The 6,506-nt window shown below is 31.6% G+C and overlaps 1 pseudogene; it reads right to left on the bottom strand.

The window, feature by feature from the left end:
* Positions 1-3,220: 3,220 nt before the first annotated feature.
* LOC137636940 (uncharacterized) overlaps positions 3,221-6,506 on the bottom strand; it is a 142,299-nt pseudogene continuing 139,013 nt past the window's right edge.

Genomic DNA, 6,506 nt, shown 5'->3' with positions numbered 1-6,506 from the left:
AATTCCTATTGTACTGTTTATTATAAACTTTACATGATGGCCTCAGACACCCAGGTGTGATGATACGAGGATATTAATCTCTGCACGAAACGCTATGTGATGAGTGATATTTATACATATATATATTTATGATATTTGAGATAGCGTCGTTATTCGGTCATGATGAAAATATCACTGTTGGGAAGAGTGCTAATTTTTACAGTGTGTGTTAGAGTATACGAGAGAGAGAGAGAGAGAGAGAGAGAGAGAGAGAGAGATATATATATATTTATATATATATATATATATATATGTATATATATATATATATATATATGAGAGAGAGAGAGAGAGAGAGAGAGAGAGAGAGAGAGAGACAGACAGAGGGGGAGATAACCATAAGAATTTCTTAATAGAATAAAAACTGATGATATTTTTTGTGATGCAGGTCATGGTGTACATTGATTCCTCCAGTGTGTGTTTACAGGCATTTATGTGTGTATGAATACATGGAAGTGATACATGACTGAAAAATTTTAATCTTATCAGCCACATTTCCAAGGTGTATTTCTAAGCTTCATTTCACTAAAAAAAAAGCCTTTGAAGCATAAATATATATATATATATATATGCGTGTGTGTGTGTATTTATATATATATATATATATATATATATATTTACATTTTTATCAGTATTATTTGCACATTTATCAAGCGACATCAATACAAAAAATAACATCTGCGGTGAATTCATAGGTAGATGAATTTTCTTTTCACCATTTACATTTCTGTTTTATATTAATTTAATTTTCTTTTATTCACTAAAAGTCACACGGCATTGTTTTTGACTCCCCATGAGTAAATTAAGTGGGTCAAGAATAGCAGGGTCATATTTTGAATGCCATTCATTGAAGGGATGTTTGTGTTCTTCCTAGAAATGTTAAATGACTCGTATTATTATAATGTTTTTGATTTTTATGCAGAATATTTTCTGAACTAAAGGGGCACTCAGTAGAGTGTAGACCTCCTCTACAGAAGCTTATTTCTTCACCTTGAGCACAATCATTGACCTATGACTCTCAAAATTAACTTACTTCCACGTCTCAACATAAAATTTAATCCCTGAAAGTTTCCCTACACCGATTAGCAAAATTGTTCACACACAAACAAACGAAAACATAACTGAAAACATTACCTCCTGCCAACTTCGTTGGAGGAGGTAATAAGCCATATTCTTGATTCTTTTGAATTTACCTTCAATAATTACATTTCAAAATATGGCCCAGTTATTTCTCTTGAGGTGAAAGGGAAGAGAAACAAGTCTCAGAAGAGGCCAGACCATAATTATAGATTATGAATACAACGTTTAACTTACAAAAATCAATACAATGTGCGTACATGCATGTGAATATGTATATAAACCAAAAAATGTGTATATATAAATATTTACAAATATGTGATATATAATCATGTATGCGCTCACACCCGTACTTAAACATGAACACACAGTATTTATAAACTTTACACCCGCATGTATATTCGTGTATGCATCCACTCATGTGTAAACACACTGCACCTATAGAAACATTGAAAGGCGCACATAAAATGTAAGCGAGCCTCCTTGAGTACCAAACCACCTTTTGATGTTTATGAGATAAAATCTAAGAGATTGAGCAGCACCTCAGATGTGTGTTTTTATACTTAATGTTTAGCAAGGAATGGGTTCCGAAGGCCAGTTGAGATCGCAGTCTTTTTTTACCAAGATAGATTTCTTGAAGACGTTTGGAAATGAATCAAAAGTTTCAATCTCTTCACAAAATAACTGGTGTAATAATAATAATAATAATAATAATAATAATAATAATAATAATAATAATAATAATAATAATAATAATAATAATAATAATAATAATAATAATAGTAACAACAACGTGAAATCAATAAAGGGTAGTGAAAGGAAAATTTTGACATGAAAGGGTAAGTGTATTGTTTTATGTCCTGTATCAGTTTCTTTCTATAATGTTTTTTTATTTTCTGATTTTATTGGTATATTTTTTTTTCTTAATTTTGGCGTAAACATCTATTACGAATTGTTGAATTATAAACATACGCATCGATTATATATACACAAATACTTTATACAAGTCTTTTAAATATTCAAAGGATGGGCCGTTTCACAAGATATGATTTTTTTTTTTTGTAAAACTCAGAGAATTTGATAAATGGAAAGCCTTTTATTTTTCATTTTCACTATACAAATGGAGAGAAGGTTTTTTCTACTTTTTAATTTAGTGATTCAAAATTTATAACTGTGCTATAATGAGTTTGTTTATCAATTTTGAATTATATCCTAACACACCTATCCTATTGTTAATTTAGTGTTTCAAAATTGGTATATGTTGTATAAAGAGTTTAATTGTTTAATTTGAATCATATCCTAACACGCTATCCACTTGTTAATTTAATGATAAAAGCTATTTTATCTGCTTTATAGAGATTTTACATATACACTTTGAATTATATCCTAACACGTCTAACCCCCTCTTTAATTTAGTAATTAAAAATACGTACCTATTGTATAAAGAGTTTCTTCATTCACTTTGAATTATATCCCAAAACGTCTAATCCCCTTATCAATTTAGTATTTAAAAACTGGTACATGTATAAAAAACTCATTTATTTACTCTGAATTATATCTTAACATGTACAGTACAATCCTCTTTTTAATTTAGTAATAAGAATTGGTATCTGATGTATGTATGAAGAGTTATAATACCCCAACACATCTACATACTTTCCAGTCTCACTCATTTCCGTTATAGAAAAAGTCATAATCACAGACTAACTGATCATTTGCAATTCTAATCACGTCGTGCATATATTGCATTATTCAGTCTGGAAATGGGTTAAAGTGTCAATAGGCCCATCAGGTTATGTAAATCTCCTTCCGAATAAAGTTTAATATCATTTATGTCGGAAACCAGCTTTAGTAATTAAGTTTCCACTGGTTTATATTATAGGAATTTATTCCCGTTATTATAACAAGACTCTTCTATACATATTAATCTTATTGGCAGGAGATAAGTTAATTGCTGCATTTATTTTTTAAATATATTTTCCATCAATACTTAGCTTAGATTATCCCAAACTTAGGAACATAATGATTATACACTAGACTTGATAGCATTTTTTTTTTTTATCCAAATATACATTTTATAGTCGTAATTGTGTAAGCGTAAAGCTTATGAATATCCTGAATATAGAAAAGATAGTATAATTTAATAGGGTATATTTCAGGGGATGAAATGAGTTGTCAACACTTACGTTGGTAAAATACAATGAAAAGATATAATGCGTTTACGACATCATGTTTTAAATTCCTCCCTCAAATGGTAGGTTTTATATCTAGCTTTCTATCCTATTCATAGCAATGGAAAGAATGTCTGCCTATAAAATCCCATTTTCATTGAAGTCTGTAAGCCTTTCATAACTAAAAGTATAAGCATTCAATTTCTAATTCTAAAAGTGTGAAACTTTTGGTCAGCCATTCTGATATCAGTTATGTATCAAGGTTGAGAAATTTCATTAAAAAACAAAATGTTCTATTTTTTTTTTTTTCAGATGAAGTTTGCAAGTCTTTCATACTTTAAGGTCCATAGAATTCATTTCAAATTCTAAAAGTATGAAACTGTTGGTCAGTCATTCTGATATCAGTTATGAGTCAAGGTTGAGCAATTTCCCTTTTTGGAGGATGTAATGGCTACTTCAGTAAAGACGTCAGATGTTTCGAATTGTATCGTAATATTAATACAGGCTGTAATATCCTCAGTTTCACTTTGAGATTTATAAGTTCCACTGGGCCATTCGCGTCGATGGAAACTAAGGCTCCAAGGTTAGTTATAACCGTATTCAGGATTTGCTAAGTACGTTCTTCAGTCTATGGAAAGGCTGCGATTTCACTAATGAGCTTATAAAGGAAGTGTTACCAAATGCTGGAATAAATATCACTGTCGGTCAAAGGGCGCACGCACACTTAGGACATCCAATTGTATAATTCTAGACATGAACCGAACCATTAGTAAGTAGTTGAAAGTCTTTAAAGAGTGATTGGATATTATATCTTGCAACATTTTTAGGCTCATTGTTTTGGATTCTGATGTGCATGGAAGGGCTTTGTCGTAAGTTCTAAATGTATTTGTCTCAAACAGTATCACAACTCCCTCGAACATTAAAAAAAGAACGTTTTTGAAATATGAAATCCAATGAATGTCACTGAAAATCTAGGCATCTTTAAGAGACTTTTTGTTGTTGATCGGAAATCCAATAAATTTGAGTAGGTTTCAAGTGGGTATGCATCTAATAGTGTTTTTTTCATTAGTAGAGCGTAGATTTTGTAATTTCCATATATTCTCTCTGAAATTTAATGAAAAGGCAGCTTATCGTGTATAGATATGATATATTGAGATTTTGAAGCTTATTAATCTATCACTCACAAAAACATCACTGAAGAACTCAAAACAACTTATATTTCACTTCCAAGCATTATCCATTTATTATAATTCCCAGACTTCCCTATCATACAACTTTTAGAAGCATAATCATGTTACATTTATATTAATCGCAACATGTTGCTATAATTTGGATTGAGTGGTTTCCTGTGAGATTTCATTCCAAACGATTTTCGGTACAACTCTAGTGCCAATATATTTATTAGTAAGAATACTAAATTCCTATATTATATGACTATGAAAACTGCCATCAAGTTACGTTATTTATTAAGCGATCAAGAGAATTTGTTCTGTTCTGTATGGGGTTTTTAATAATTGCTAAAATTACCATATGCTTGGTGCAATTTTTTGTTAATACTTCTGCCTTCGTCTTTCCCACCGTTATCCCTAAATTAAAGGGTCTATTGCGCGATGCACCATTTCCAATGCCTTCTATCAAAGGCCTCCTCTTCCACCAAACCTCTTCTCTCCATATCATCCTTCACCATATCTCGCTATCTAATTCTCTAAACTTTTTTTCATTGGTCAGCTTAATGTAGAGTTGGTATACGAACCATGTGTTAAGAATTAATGCATATTATCAAGGTCTATAGAATACAAGGTTTCCTCATCGCTGGTCCAAAAATTGACATTTCTGCGCAGGTGGATATCGTGACGTCAACACCTCCAAACGGACAGGTGCTACCTACAGTTAAACAAAGTAAACAGGTCGAGGAATTGTCCTTGGTTGTCGATCTAATTCTTGAAAGTGGTTGTGTAAATTTTAACAACAATATTCAATTACCAATATGCCCAATATCTGTGCTGTGTTTGGATGCTTCTCAACCAGGACGAAAAAATTCAGATCTTATATTTCATTCAGTTCCAAAGGACAGTGAAACTAGGAAAAAATGGGTGCACCTCTGCAAACGGGGAGATAACATAAATGTTGAGAATGCACTGATATCTTGCCGGTACTTTGAAACGGGTGTCTATGAAAGGAATTTGATGTACGAATTATTAGACAAACAGATTAAATCAAGATGGATTAGAACACTTCTTTGGTTGCATACGTCAGATGGGTGCATGTCATCAGCATCCCTCTCCTGTTGCATTTAAACACCGGCTCAGAGCCCATCTATTAGGAAAGGAAGCAACTCTTTTAGGTTCCAAATCTAACATTCAAAGTTATGAAGGTGTGAATGCAACTTCAAACGAATTTGCTCAGTTTCTTTCCAAGGAAAATACAGTAATTGAAAATTAAAAAAAATTATCTTCAGAAAGAATTAAGCTTGTCTGCCATGTTGTTTTGCTTGGTAGAAAATGAATTTGAAAATTGTATTGATGCTAATCTGGAAGATGAGGAAGGTTTATTAGAAGATGCCATGGAAGAAGGAGGATTACAATATGGGGGAGGGTTTATCGCTCGGAAGTTTCTTCAGTATGAATTTTAGGCAATAGAGCAACTAAAGGGGATAATAGGTCTACATGGATTCGTGCTTAAGTAGGGATGACAGAAAACTGATGAAACCCAACGAAAATTTTTTCGAAAATCTAAAAACAATGGAAAAAAATGCTTCTTTGTTTTCATGGCAGAAAAATCTTTGAAATCAGGGGGAAACGCAATAACTTCATTAGCACATTTCATTACTTCAGGAAGTTATTAGGTATTTTGTGCGTTGTCGTACTTTTTTTTTAGGATTCGAATTCTGAATAGAAACATTAGCTCATCTCGGAAAGCTATAAGTAAAATGTTGAAGTTGGTTTCTTAATTATTCACTTGTAAGACGAAAGATATAAGACAAGCATAACCATGTTTATCATGGAAGTGGTGGAAATGTGAAAATTAAGGTTTTATATATTATTCCTTTATTCTTGTAAATAAATGTAATTAGATGATTTTTCATGCACAAAATACAGAACTGTTTCCACTGTGAGTAATTTTATTTTGCTATGATAACAAAGTGTCTCTTAATTTGTTATTAATTACAAAGAAATTAACAAAAAACCTTATATTGTATGAATGTTGACAAGGGAGACT

The sequence above is a fragment of the Palaemon carinicauda genome, unplaced genomic scaffold (assembly GCF_036898095.1).
Source record: "Palaemon carinicauda isolate YSFRI2023 unplaced genomic scaffold, ASM3689809v2 scaffold46, whole genome shotgun sequence".
Classification (NCBI taxonomy): domain Eukaryota; kingdom Metazoa; phylum Arthropoda; class Malacostraca; order Decapoda; family Palaemonidae; genus Palaemon; species Palaemon carinicauda.
Note: the sequence above shows the minus strand (reverse complement) of the source record. Positions and strands in the feature narration are given on the sequence as shown.